Genomic DNA, 14,551 nt, shown 5'->3' with positions numbered 1-14,551 from the left:
CTCTTTCATTTATGATTGTTTTAACTTTTATTTTAGGTTCAGGGGTACATGGGCAGGTTTGTGATTAGCAATGTCGAGCACTTTTTCATATGCTTATTGGCTGTGTGTATATCTTTTTTTTTTTTAAAGTGTCTGTCCATGTCCTTTGCTACTTTTTAATATTTTTTAACTTGTAAATTCGTTTAAGTTTCTTGTAGATTCTGGATATTAGACCTTAGTTCGATGCATAGTTTGTAAATATTTTCTCCCATTCCGCAGGTTGTCAATTTACTATGTTGATAGTTTCTTCAGCTGGGGAGAAGCTCTTTAGTTTAGTTAGATCCCATTTGTCAATTTTTGTTTTTGTTGCTATTGTTTTTGGCATGCTCATCATGAATTCTTTACAAGACCTAATGTCCAGAATGTTATTTCTTAGGTTGTCTTCCAAGATTTTTATAGTCTTAGGTATTATGTAATGTAAGTATTTAATCCATTTTGAGTTGATTTTTGTATATGGTGTATGGAAGGCATCCCATTGCAGTCTTCTGAATATGGCCAGCCAGTTATCCTAGCACTTTTTGTTGAACAGGAACTCCTTTTCCCATTACCTGTTTTTCTCAACTTTGTTGAAGACTATATGGTTGTAGGCCTGCAGCATTATTTTGGGGTTCTCTGTTCCAATTTTCTATGTCTGATTTGCTTTTTGTAATATGCTATTTTGTGTTTTGGTTAGTGTAGCTTTGTAGTATAGTTTGAAATTGGGTAACGTGATACCTCCAGATTTGGTTTTGTTTGTTGTTTTTTATATGTTTTTGCTTAGGATTGCGTTAGGTATTCGGGTTCTCTTTTGGTATAAACTTCAAAATAGTTTTTCTAATTCTGTGAAGAATTTCGTTGTTAGTTTGACAGGAATAGCATTGAATCTGCAAATTGCTTTGGGAAGTATGGACATTTAAAAAATATTGACTCATCCTGTCTGTGAACATGGATGGAATGTTTTTCCATTTGTTTGTCTCATCTCTGATTTCTTTGAGCAGTGTTTTATAATTCTCATTGTATAGTTCTTTCACCTCCCTGGTTAGCTGTATTCCAATATATTTTATTTTATTTTATTTTATTTTTGTGGCTATTGTGAATGAGATTGCATTCTTGATTTGGCTCTCAGCATGGTTGTTGTTGCATAGGAATGCTACTAATTTTTCTATGTTAATTTTGTATCCTGAAACTGCTGAAATTGTGTGTCAGATCAAGTTGTTCGTCAGCTTAAGCAGCTTTCGGGAAGAGAGTGTGGGATAGCATTATATCTAGTATTATATTCTAGGTACAGCATATTATCTGCAAACAGAGATTGTTTGATTTCCTCTCTATTTGGATGCCTTTTATTCCTTTCTCTTGCCTGACTTATCTGGCTCGTACTTCCAGTACTATGTTGAATAGGAGTGGTGATAGTGGACATCCTTGTCTTGTTCCAGTTCTCAAGTGGAATTATTCCAAGTTCTGCCCATTCAGTATGATTTGGGGTACTGCTATGTCATAGATAGCTTTTATTGGTTTGAGGTATGTTCCTTGAATGTCTACTTCCTTGGGATTTTTAACATGAAATGATACTGCATTTTATCAAAAGTGTTTTCTTCATTTAGTGAGATAATTATGTGGTTTTAAAAATAGATGTTTATGTAATTAATCACATTTATTCATTTGTATATCTTGAATCAACCTTGCATCTCAGGGATAGAGCTTACTTGATTGTGGTAGATTACCTTTTTGATGTGCTGCTTGATTCAGTTTGGTAGCATTTTGTTGAGGATTTTTGCATATATGTTCATCAAGGACGTTGGCCTAAAGTTTTTTGTTGTTGTTGTTGTTGTGTCTTTGCCAGGTTTTGCAGTCAGAATAATGCTGGCTTCAAAGAATGAGTTAGGGAGGAATCACTCTTCCTCAACTTTTTGGAATAGTTTCAGTAAGAATGCTGGTACCAGCTCTCCTTTATACACTTGGTAGAATACAGCTGTGAATCTGCCTGGTCCTCGGTGGCAGGCTTTTTATTGCTGAGTCAGTTTTATAATTCATTATTGGCCTGTTCAGGGATTCAATGTCTTCATGGTTCAATCTTGAGAAGCTGTATTTTTTCAGACATTTATCTATTTTGTCTAAGTTTTCTAGTTTGTTTACATAGAGGTGTTTGTGGCAGTCTTTGAGGATTTTGTATTTCTCTGGGGTTGGTGGTAATGTGCCCTTTGTCATTTCTGATTATGTTTATTTGGATCTTTTCCCTTTTGCTTATTAGTCTAGTTATCAGTCCATCAATCTTATTTATTCTTTTAATGAATCAATTCATGGATTCATTGACTTTTTTTTTTTTTTTTTTTTTTTCATCTCAGTATCTTTCACTTCTGCTCTGATTTTGGCTATTTCTTGTCTTCTTTTATCTTTGGATTTACCTTGTTTTTGTACTTTCTCTAGGTGTGATGTTGGGTTGTTAATTTGAGATGTTTCTACCTTTTTCATGTGGGTGTTTAGTGCTATAAACTTCCTTCTTAACACTGCTTTTGCTGTGTCACCAAATTGAACAAAGCTAAAGCAGTGTTAAGAAGGAATGTTGTATCTTTGTTCTTAGTGGTTTCAAATAATTTGTTAATTTCTGCCCTAATTTCATTATTTACCCAAAAGTCATTCAGGAGCAGGTTGTTTGATTTCTATGTGTTTGTATAGTTTTGAGTGATTTTGTTAGTATTGGTTTCTATTTTTATTGTGCTGTGGTCCAAGAGTGTGTTTGGTAAGATATTGGGGTTTTTTGAATTTGTTGAGGATCGTTTTATGGCCGATTATGTGGTTGACTTTAGAGTATGTGCCATGTGCTTCTGAGAATAATGCATATTCTGTTGTTTTTGGGGGTAGATTTCTGTAGATGTCTGTTAGGTCCATTTGGTCAAGTGTCGAGTTTAGGTCACAAATATCTTTGTTAACTTTCTGCCTTGATGACCTGTCTAATATTGTCAGTGGGTTGTTGAAGTCTCCTACTATTATCATGTGGTTATCTAAGTCTCTTCATAGGTCTCTAAGAACCTGCTTTATGAATCTGGGTGCTCCTGTGTTTGTGCATATATTTATGAAGGGTGGGTCTTCTTTTTAAATTGAACCCTTTACCATTATGTAATGCCCTTCTTTGTTTGTTTGATTTTTGACCATTGTTGGTTTAAGTCTGTTTTGACTAACAGTAGAATAACAACCCCTACTTCTTTCTGTTTTCTGTTTGCTTAGTAGATTTTTCTTCATCCCTTTACTTTGAGCCTATAGGTGTCATTGCATGTGGATGGGTGTCTTGAAGACAGCATACTGTTGGTCTTGCCTTCTTTATCCAACATGTCACTCTGTGCCTTTTAATTAAAGCACTTATCCTGTTTACATTCAAGGTTAATATTGATATGTGTGGATTTGGTCCTGTCATCAAGTCGTTAGCTGGTTATTATGCAGACTTGATTGTGTGGTCACTTCTCAGTGTCATAGACCAAGTGCATGGTCTATGCATTTAAGTGTGTTTTTGAGGTGGCTGGTAACAGTCTTCCCTTTCCATATTTAGTACGCCCTTCAGGGCCTCTTGTAAGGCAAGTCTGGAGCTAACAAATTCCCATAGCATTTGCTTGTCTGAGAAGGATCCTATTTCTCCTTTGCTTATGAAGCTTAGTATGGCTGGATATGATATTCTTGATTGAAATTTTTCATTAAAGATGCTGTATATAGGCACTAATTCTCTTTTGACTTATAGGGTTTTTTGCTGAAATGTCCTTTGTTTTCCTAATGGGGTTCCCTTTGTAGGTGACCTGTCCCTTCTCTTTGGCTGCCTTTAATATGGTTTCTTTAATTTTGACCTTGGAAGATCTATGTGTCCTGGGGATGATCATCTTGTATAGTATCTTCAGGGGTTCTCTGCATTTTCTGAATTTGACTGTTGGCCTCTAGCAATGTTGGGGAAATTTTCTTGAATGATATCCTTAAATATGTTGTCCACATTGCTTGCTATTTCTCCCTCTCTCCTAGGGACACCAATGATTCATAGATTTGGTGTCTACATAATACCATCTTTCTCAGAGCTTTCGTTCATTCTTGTGTTTTCTTTTTGTTGTTGTGGTTGTTGTCTGGGTTATTTTGTAGAACCAGTCTTCAAGCTCTGAGATTTGTTCCTCAGCTTGGTCTATTTTTGCTGTTAATACCTGTAATGGTATTCTGAAATTCTTGGAGCTTTCTGCTTTATCAGATCAATTTGGTTGTTTCTTAAAATGGCCATTTTGTCTTTTATCTCCTGTATCATTTTATTGTATTCCTTAGATTCCTTGAATTGGGGTTCCACTTTCTTCTGAATGTTGATGATCTTCATTTCTCTCCATATTCTGAATTCTATTTTTGTCATTACAGCCTTGTTAGGAACCACTGTTGTGGAACTAGTGCAGTCATTTGGAGGTAAGACACTCTGGGTTTTTGAGTTGCCACAGTTTTTGCACTGTTTATTTCTTATCTGTGTAGACTGTTTTCTTGATATTTGAAGCTGCTATCCTTTTGGTGTTTTTGCTATTATCTTCTTTGATGCCCTTGAGAGTTTGATTGTGGTATAAGGTCGGTTTGACTGTCTTCATTTGTGGAAGATTGTATGGGGCCCAGGCTCAGCTCAGCACTCCTGATCTGCATGCTCTGACTCTGGGGGCAAGTACTAGGCACCTGGCTTTCTTCTCCAGCTCCTTGCAGTTAGAAGCCTGCTGTGCTGGAGGGGGCTGAGGTGTTCCCACTCCACTGGGCACAACACTCTAATGGCTGGTGCCAACCAAAGCACTTCATTGGGGCAGTGACAGCACAAGCTGTGGCTGCTTGAATGTGCCAGTAGCTGTGGCAGCATGGTGGAGTGCATGTACATTGGCTGGGGTGGGATACTGGTAGAAGCGAGGTTGAAGCATTCCTGTGCATACTCCTGCTGGCGGTGGGCCATAGGCAGGGGAAAGGTTGCCAGTGCCTGTGCTTGCACTCATGCTGGTGGCAGTGGCAGTGGGGCACTGGTGGATGTGGGGCTGCTGGCCTCCATGTGTGCATTTGCACTGTTGACAGTGTCAGGGTATGGAGCTGCCAACATTCAGCACTTATTCATACCAGTTGTAGTGGCAGCGTGGGAGAGTTGTGATCACCAGTGTGTGTGCACATTCACACGAAATTGTTGCACAGCTGAATGCTGAAACATTAGTGGTGGTGGTGGGGCAATGGGTTACACTCACACTGGCAGCAGTGGTGGGGTGCATGCATACTTGCACACTGACAGAGGAGAGGAGGTGAGGTCCACTTGTACATGTGCACCAGCAAAGCAGTTGCAGGGTGGCCATGAGCAAGAGTGTCCTGGCAAAGTGGTGTGGGGAAGGCTGTAATGGGGAGGGTGTGTGGGGGAATGGTGTACTCTGTCAGTGGATGCTCTGCTGGGGACTTCCTGTGGTGAGGCACGGTCTGCTGGTGAAGGAGATATAATGACGGTCCCTAGGAAGCACCTTGGTTGGGCATCCAAGGCTGCACTGCCAGCAGGTGCAGTCAGGCTGGGGTCCTGGGAGAGGGCAACAGACAGGTGGACACTCAGATTGAACTGGCCTCATTTCACAAGCAAGACAGCCCTGTTCTGTCCAGGTCTGACATTCATTCTATGACCAAAGTATCCTAGAAAAGCATGGGAAGCCTTGGAGGATGGGCATCCCTGGCATTGCTCCCATGCAGATATTCCCACACCAAACCCTCTGGGCTCTGTGCAAGCTGGAGTCCAGGTCCTAGCACATCTCTAAGAAGTACTCCCTGCCAGCTTAAGTGTCCATGGGGGTCATGGCATTTCCTGCTGCCCAGATTTCAGAGGTCCATAATGGGAGCAGGCTGCTTCTTGCCTATTCCCCCCATTGCTCATCCCCATGAGGAATGAGTCCCAGTGCTTTGTATTCCCTTGCAGGGTTCCCAGATACCTACCCCTTCAGCCCAGCATCTGCTCCTTTCCTCCATCTACTCTTAATGCCTTCCCTCTGAAGATTTGCTTGGAATTTTCCAGTCTTCCTGATGTTCCAGTCTCTCAGTCGTAGATGTTCCTCCTGGCTGTGTCTAGTTGGCCATCTTTGGCCTATCACTCTCAATCTTGAAGGACAGTTTTGCCAGATACAGAATTCTCAATTTTCAGAGTACTTTTTTTTTTTTTTTCTTTCAGCACTTTAAATGTGTGAATTTTCTGTTTTCTGGTCTTGAAGGTTTCTGCTGAGAAACAAACTGATGGTCTTATTGAGAATATCTTTTATGTGATAAATTGCTTTTCTCTTCCTTCTTTCAAGATTTTTCTCATCCAATAATTTGATAATAATGTGTCTTGGTGTGAGTCTCTTTGGCTAAATCCTACATGGAATTTGTTGAACTTCTTATATTTACATATTCATTTCTTTCCTCAAATTTGGGAGGGTTTCAGACATTATTTCTTCAAATAACCTCCTTGACCCCTTTCCTTTTTCTTCTGGAAATTTTATGATGCATTTTTTTTTTTTTGGTCTCCTTAATGGTGTCTCATTAATCCATTAGACTCTATTTACTTTTCTTCATTCTTTTAAAATTTTTGCTCCTCAGATTTGACAACTTTAAATGATCTGTCTCCAAGTTCTGATTCCTTCTGTCTATTAGAGTCTGATGTTGAACCACTCTAGCAAGTATTTCAAAGGAGTTCATTTTTTTAGCCCACAACTTTTTTTAAAAAAAATTCTATCTTTCATTGATTTTTAAAATTTTGCTCACATACTGTTTTCTTGATTTCCTTTAGTTCTTTTTACATATTTAAAGAAGTGTGTTAAAGTCTTTATCTAGTACGTTTGATGCCTATGTCTCTTTTTGGATGATTTCTGTAGATTTATTTTGTTTCTATAAATAGACTAGGCTTTTGTGTTTTTTTCTATGCCTTGCTATATATTTTTTGAAAATTAGGCATTTGAAAAAAAAAAAAAAACAGTATTTTTCTGGTCTTTGCAGACTAGTTCCTTGCAGGTATAGACTTTTATTAATTAGCAGGGTATATTTTTGTCCTTGGGATTGGCCCAGGCAATCCCAGCCTTAGAAGGCCTTTTCTCAGCCTGTATTTTCCCTGAGCTCTTTTTCTCCAATTTCCCCACATATAGCCAACTTTTATGTGTCTTAGTTTCCCTGAGTCTCACTGTGGCTTTTTTTGGGGGACATGGCAGTTAAATTGTTTTCCCCTACCAATAATCTCCTCATCTTGGGGTCTATGGGTCTATAGTCCCCCTGTGGTTTTCATGAGCTGTACTCACTGCTTCTAATGACTTTTCTTAGCTTGAGATCTGAACCGTATCACTTTTGGCCATCTAAGCTCCAGTTTAGGTGACAGAAATCAATCCACCAGGTTGCCCTCAGACAGGTTAGAACATGGAAAATTAGTTCTACTCTTCTCTCTCTGGTCTGAAGGAGAGCTGGGGACTGAGCCACCTCTTCCCCAAAAGCATGTAACACTAGGGAAGGTGTGGGTCAAAAGTAAGTAACAATGCCATGAAATTTCCTAGCTTTTTGAATGTGACTTTTTCTTCATTGGGCATTTGCTTTGTTTCTATTAATCACTGACTGATTTCCAGAACTCCTATACAGCTATATAATTTTTAGTAGTTCCTTTTTAATGTTTTTTAATGGGGGAAAGATGGTTTGAATTTTCCTAGTTCACCATTTTTCTTTAAGCTTTTAACTTTTGAAGCATAATTTCATTGGACACAAATTTCTAGATTGGGGCTTTTCTACTTTTGATACTTTAAATTTTTGATTCACTACCTTCCTTCTGGCATGGCTCTGAGCAGTCCAATGTAATTCTTATCCTTGCTACTCTAAATTTAAGTTTTCTTCCCCCTCTAAAGCTCCTTTCAAGATTTTTTCTTTGTCTTTGATTTTCTGCAGTTTGAATATGATATGCCTAGCTATGGAGTTTTGGGTATTTATTCTTCTTGGAGTTCTTTGAGCTTCATAGATCTGTGGTTTGGTGTCTATCATTACTTTTGGGAAATTCTCAGTCATTATTGCTTCAAATTTTTCTTCTCTTCATTTTTCTCTTTCTCCTTCTTCTGGTATTTACATCTTTATGTAATGTTATGCTACACTACATAAAGTTATGTTACACATTTTCTAATTGTCCCACATTTCTTGGATATTGTTATGTCCTTTTCACTTTTTTTCTGGTTTCATTTCAGTTTAGGAGGGTTCTATTGACATTTCTTTAAACTCACTGATTTTCTTTTTCCTTGGCCATGTTCAGTCTAATAGTCTATTAGTGAGCCCATCCAAGCCATTCTTCATTTCTATTACATTATATTTGATTTGTAGCATTTATTTTTCCTTCTCATATTCTTGCACACTGTCCATTTTCTTCATTGGTTCCCTAAGTATATTAATCATAATTCTTCTAAATTCTTTCAGATATATTACCCTGTTATTATGCAAGAGCCTAACTGATGTGGCGGTAAGATATGGAGGAAGTAGAGATGTTCTATTGTCCCATGATAGGGTCACAGTGTTTTAGTGGGCTTGTGCCCCAGGGCTGTGACTTTCAGAAATGCTTTTTATACTTCTCCACCCGCTTTTTTGAGACAGAAAAGCTACGTATTTTCCTCCCCCACATGTGGAAGGCTAGAGAAGACTGGAGGTGGGTATTACTCTTCTCCCAGTTCGATTAGACTGTGGCAAAACTCAAGCCAGTTATGTTCCAGTGAAGTAGTTTGATGTCAGGTCTTTTTTTTTTTTTTTTTTTTTTTTTGAGACGGAGTCTCGCTCTGTCACCCAGGCTGGAGTACAGTGGCGCGATCTCCGCTCACTGCAAGCTCCGCCTCCCGGGTTCACGCCATTCTCCTGCCTCAGCCTCCCGAGTAGCTGGGACTACAGGCGCCGCCACCTCGCCCGGCCAATTTTTTTTGTATTTTAAGTAGAGACGGGGTTTCACCGTGTTAGCCAGGATGGTCTCGATCTCCTGACCTCGTGATCCGCCCGTCTCAGCCTCCCAAAGTGCTGGGATTACAGGCTTGAGCCACCGCGCCCGGCTAGGTCTTCTTAAGAAGAACAAAAAGCTTGGTGTATCTCAAAATGGTTACTTTCAAAATGGCTTTTTCTTTTCCACTGTGAGAATCTGGTAGCGCTCCTGGTGAAAATGCTCACAAAACAATGGAGTCATCCCTAAGATGGTCTCCTGGAGGGTTTGTTTTTTTTGTTTTGTTTTTTTTGTTGTTGTTGTTGTTATTAACCCTTAAATTTGTCCACACTGAGCCTCCAATAATTGTTCAATTTAAGTTTTCCCTACTCTTGTACTGATTCCTATTGCAGCGTTCTGCTCACGGATTTCTGCTCTGTTTGATAAATTGTGGTTCTTCTGTATTTACCTGTCTGCCTCTAATTTTGAGGGCAGCAGTTTGTCCTGTGAACTCAGTTCTCTGACAGATTTGAGAAAAGTTGTTAATTTTCAGATTGTTAGCTCTTTTATTGCTATTCGGATGGGAGTGATGAGTTCCAAACTCTTTACATGCTAGACTGGACAGAGGAAAGTTTATGGTGTGTTTTTAAATTTTGAGACTTCCTCTTTGTCCCATGGATTATTTAGAAATGTGTTGTCAAAGTGTTCAGCGAGTTTTGTTACTATCTTTTCATTTTTAATTTCTAGTTGTTTTACATTGTGGTCATAATGCAGTCTGTAATGATTATGCTTACTTTCAATTTGTTGAGGCTTGTTTTAGGGCCAGGATATGGTTTTTTTTTGTTGTTGTTTTTTGTTTTTTTTTTTTGTATATGCTCTATCTGAGCTTGAATATCTATACTGCTGTTGAGTATAGCACTCAATATATGTCAATTAGATTGTGTTGGGTGACTGTATTTTTCACTTTTATATTATTTAAGAGACAGGGTCTCTGTCACTCAGGCTGGAAAGCACTGGTATGATCATAGTTCACTGCAGCCTCAAACTCCTGGGCTCATGTGATCCTCCCACCTCAGCCTCCCGACTAGCTGGAACTACAGGCATGTGCCACCATACCCAGCAAATTCTGTTACTTTTTGTAGACAGGGTCTTGCTATGTTGCCCAGACTGGTCTCAAACTCCTGGCTCCTGGCCACAGACAATCCTCTCGCCTTGACTTCTCAAAGTGCTGGGATCACAGGTGTGAGCCAGCATGCCTGGCCTTTCAGTTCTACATTCTTGATGATTTTCTACCTAGTAGCTTTATAAACTGGTGAGAGGTGGATGTTGGAGTCCCCAGATATAATTGTGGGTTTCTCTCTCTCATTTCACTAGTTTTTCTTTTATGTATTTTGAGATTCTAGTTTGTACACATTTAAGATTATTATGCCACTCTGATAGAGTGATCCTATAATAATTATGTTATGTCCCTCTAATAATTTTTTTGCTCTAAAGTATATTTTATTAGATATTAATATAGGCAATGTTTTCCCACTCTTACTTTTAATCTATCTGTGTTGTTAAATTTGAAATGATGTCTGCTCTTCTCATCTGTCTTTTGATTGGTGTATTTAGACCATATACATTTAAGGTAGTTGGTGGTATTTTAGCACGTAAGTCAGACATTTTAGTATTTGTTTTCTACTCATTTCCTTTGGTTCTTGTTCTCAATGTCCTGTGCATTACTTGAACTTTTAAGGATTTCATTTAGATTTATTTATAGTGCTTCTGAATGTATGTCTTTGTACAGTTTTGTAGTGGTTACTCAGGGTATTAAAACATATCTATGTGACTTAGCCTCTGAGTATTAACATTTTACCACTCTGTGAAGTGTGGAAACCTTACATCCATTTAGGTCCCTTTATTTATTCACTTTTAAAATGCCATTGCCTTGCATACCAGATGGTGTTACAATTTGTTTTAATAATCAAGTTTGATCTATAAAACTTAGGAGAATAAGTCATTGTACATACCCATATTTCTTCTCTATTGTTCCTCTTCTTTCCTGATTTTTTCCTTCTTTATTTCCTTTCTGTTTGAAGAATTTCATTTAGCCAATCTCTAAGAGTAGGTCTGCAAGCAACAAATTATTTTAGTTTTCCTTCAACTGAGGATATCTTTATTTCCCATTTATTCCTGAAAGATAGTTTCGCTGATAATGCAATTTGAAGCTGATAGTTTTTTGTTGTTTCCTGTCAGCAGTTAAACACTTTTGTCCCATTTTTGTTTTCTGGCTTCCAGTTTCACATGAGAAATCCACTTTCATTTGATATTCTCCTGTCAATAATACATCATTTTTCTCTGGCTGTTTTCAATAATTTTCTTTCTTTTTAGTTGTCAGAAGTTTAATTATCATGTATCCTGATATGAGTCTTTTGGTGGTTTACTCCCTTTAGGGTTTGCTCAGCTTCTTGTATCTGTAGGTTTATATCTTTCACTGAATTTGGAAAATTTTCAGCCATTATTTCAGCCCTGCTCTTTCTCCTTTCTTGAACTTCAAATATATGAATGGTTTTTAAATTTAAATTTAATTATTTTTTATTACACAAGTCCCTCATGCTTGATTTTTTGTTTTGTTTTGTTTTCTCCTTTTATAAGACTGGGTAAATTCAATTTATATATCCTCAAGTTCACTGATTCTCTTATCTGTTATCTCCATTCCACTAGGAGCTCATCCAGTGAGTTTTTTGTTTCTCTTCTGTTATTGTTACTGGTGGAGGAGATCCAAGTTATCCCAAGTTACCAGTGGCATATTCGAATGGGTCTGCAGCAACTTCAGTCCTCCTCAGTAGAAATAATTTGACTGAGGGGCATAAAGCAGAAGAGACCAAGGCAAGTTTCAGAGCAGGAGTGGAAGTTTATTTAAAAAGCTTTAGAACAGTAAGGAAAAAAAGGAAAGGAAAGAAGGAAAGTACAACTTAGAAGACAGCCAAGTGGGCGACTTGAGAAACCAAGTGCACAGCTTGACCTCTTGACTTGGGGCTTTATAGGCTGCCATACTTCCAGGATCTTATTGGGAAGCTGCTGATCAGTTTTAGGTGTTTTCTATCTATTAGGAGAATGCCTTTCCCTGGCACTGGCTATGAACAATTATTACTTTAGAGAAACTGTTAACCACCTGACCATCAGCTGAAGGTCACCCAACACTCCTGGTGTGTGTGTGGTGGGGAGCCCTGTTCTGCCCTGCTCATACCTGATTAGTTACCTACTGTAACATTATTGTATCTTTCACCTGTACTATTTCCATTTCAGTTGGTTCTTTTTTTGTTTGTTTTTTGAGTCAAGGCCTCGCTCTGTCACCCAGGCTGGAGTGTAGTGATGCGATATCACAGCTCACTGTAGCCTCAACCTCCTCAGCTCAAGTGATCCTCCCACCACAGCTTCCTGAGTAGCTAGGACTACAGGCTCACACCAACATGCCCAGTTAATTTTTGTATTTTCTGTAGAGAAGGGGTGTTTTGCCACGTTGCTCAGGCTGGTCTCAAACTCCTGGGCTCAAGCAATCTACCTGCCTCGGCCTCCCAAAGTGCTGGGACCATGCCCCATGTTCATTTGTGTGTGTGTCTGTGTGTGTGTGTTTTGATGGAGTCTTGTTCTGTCGCCCAGGCTGGAGAGCAGTGGCATGATCTTGGCTCACTGCAACATCTGCCTCTCGGGTTCAAGCAAATCTCCTGTCTCAGCCTCCTGAGTAGCTGGGACTACAGGTGCACACCATCACACCCAGCTAATTTTCGTACTTTTAGTAGAGATGGGGTTTCACCATATTGGTCAGGCTGGTCTCTAACTCCTGATCTCAGGTGATCCACCCGCCTCGGCCTCACAAAGTGCTGGGATTACAGGTGTGAGTCACAGCGCCCAGCCTCATTTAGTTCTGTTTAAAAATAACTTTTATTTCTTTGCTGAAATTTTCCAATTTTTCACCTGTTTCAAATGATTTTTTATTCCTTTTTGAATCCTTTTTATGATGGCAGTTTTAAAATCCTAGTAATTCCAACATCTGATTTATCCCAGTGTTGACGTTACGTGATTGTCTTTTCTTACTTAAATTGTGAGTCTTCTATTATATCCTGGACATTTTGTTTATTATGTTAGGAGACTCTATTTAAACTTTCTATTTTAGCAGGCACTCATCTCGTTTAGCTTTAGCATGCAGATCCTCTCCTACTTTTGTCAGCTATCATTCCAGTGAAGTTTGGTTTTTGAAAGCTTTTTGGTGCTGTTTTGGTCTGATTGGTTTGTCTGCTGCCACTGGGGCTCCTCCTGTTTTCTGCTTGTGCTGCCTGAGGGGAGCAGACATGGTTTCCCTAGGCCTGTTGCCCAGGGTCTCTTAGTTGGTCATGGAACTTTCAGGCTTGCAATGACAAAGAGGCTTCCCTGCCTAGTCCCTGGTTTTGACAGGGTCCCCATCTGCCTGTGGAGATGAAGTAGTCGTCCTGGGATGAGCACTTGTGGCAGGGCCTCTTTTGCTGATGTCTCCTGCTTCCCATGTCTCTGAGCAGGGAAGGGTAGAGACGGAGAGCCCTTTGTCTGGCTGCTTATTGTTAGTGGGGAATGAGGGAGGTCTTGATGTCTTGATTAATCCCTCTTGATGATGCTGTCAGGCTCACCTCTTGTTGGAGGGAATCCTGCTTGATCTAGGGGAGGAATAAGCCTACCTGGGCTGCCTTCTCTTGTTAGGTTGGGGGTCAAGAAATACCCAGCCTGGACTGCCACTTTGTTGGGTGACAGGACATAAAACATCTTGCTGCTGTGTTTTTACTCTAGCCCTGGGATCCCAAAACAGCTCTCCTTCATACCACCTTTCAGAGTTCTCCTTTGGTTGCCACTTGTGTTATTTCCAGGCCTTATGGTTGTACTTAGTGGGAAGGAATAGTGAGAAATGAATCTACACTGTCTTGTCTGTACTGGAAGTCCAATCAATCAATAGGGTTTTAGAGTATGAAATTCTCAAGATAGACAATATTTTAGTCAGTCTTATGTTTCAGTAGCCTCCATACTAGCTTGTTGACTTTGAACAGGACTTCAGTTATGTCATTCACACAAAATATATTTAAAGCTCCCAGCCCAAGACCGGGCACGGATGAACCACTCAATAGGTATTCAGTCTTTTCCTAGAAATCATCTAGTTCAAACCACCTGTCTTAAATATAAGGTAACAGAGGCCTAGAGAAACAAGGTAGCCTTTCAAATGTGCTGTGCCTTACATATACCCAAGTAGCATTTTCCCCCGAAAGGCCAAAAGCATACTCCATTCATTCTTGATTTTGTTCCTTACTTCTAGAGGTAGTTCTAGTTCAGTTGGACAGGATTTGAAGATTGAAACTAATCATACCAATTTGTATTTGAAAAGTACTTCCAAATTTGCAAAGTGCTTTTGCAGTAACAATTTCCCTTGGTTGTCATAATCACAGCATGAGTCTGGCAGGGTAGAGATTATTCCTGTTTTGCAAATAAGGAAGCACAGTAAGTCAGAGGGCTGACAAATCCAGAAGCGCTTTCTCATTTAGGGGCTTCCTTTGACACCATCTCTCCTGTGAAACTAAGCCTTTACTGAATGACAGGAGGCTGTGAACATAGTTGATTTCAGAG

Source organism: Theropithecus gelada, chromosome X (genome assembly GCF_003255815.1).
Source record: "Theropithecus gelada isolate Dixy chromosome X, Tgel_1.0, whole genome shotgun sequence".
Classification (NCBI taxonomy): Eukaryota; Metazoa; Chordata; class Mammalia; order Primates; family Cercopithecidae; genus Theropithecus; species Theropithecus gelada.
Note: the sequence above shows the minus strand (reverse complement) of the source record.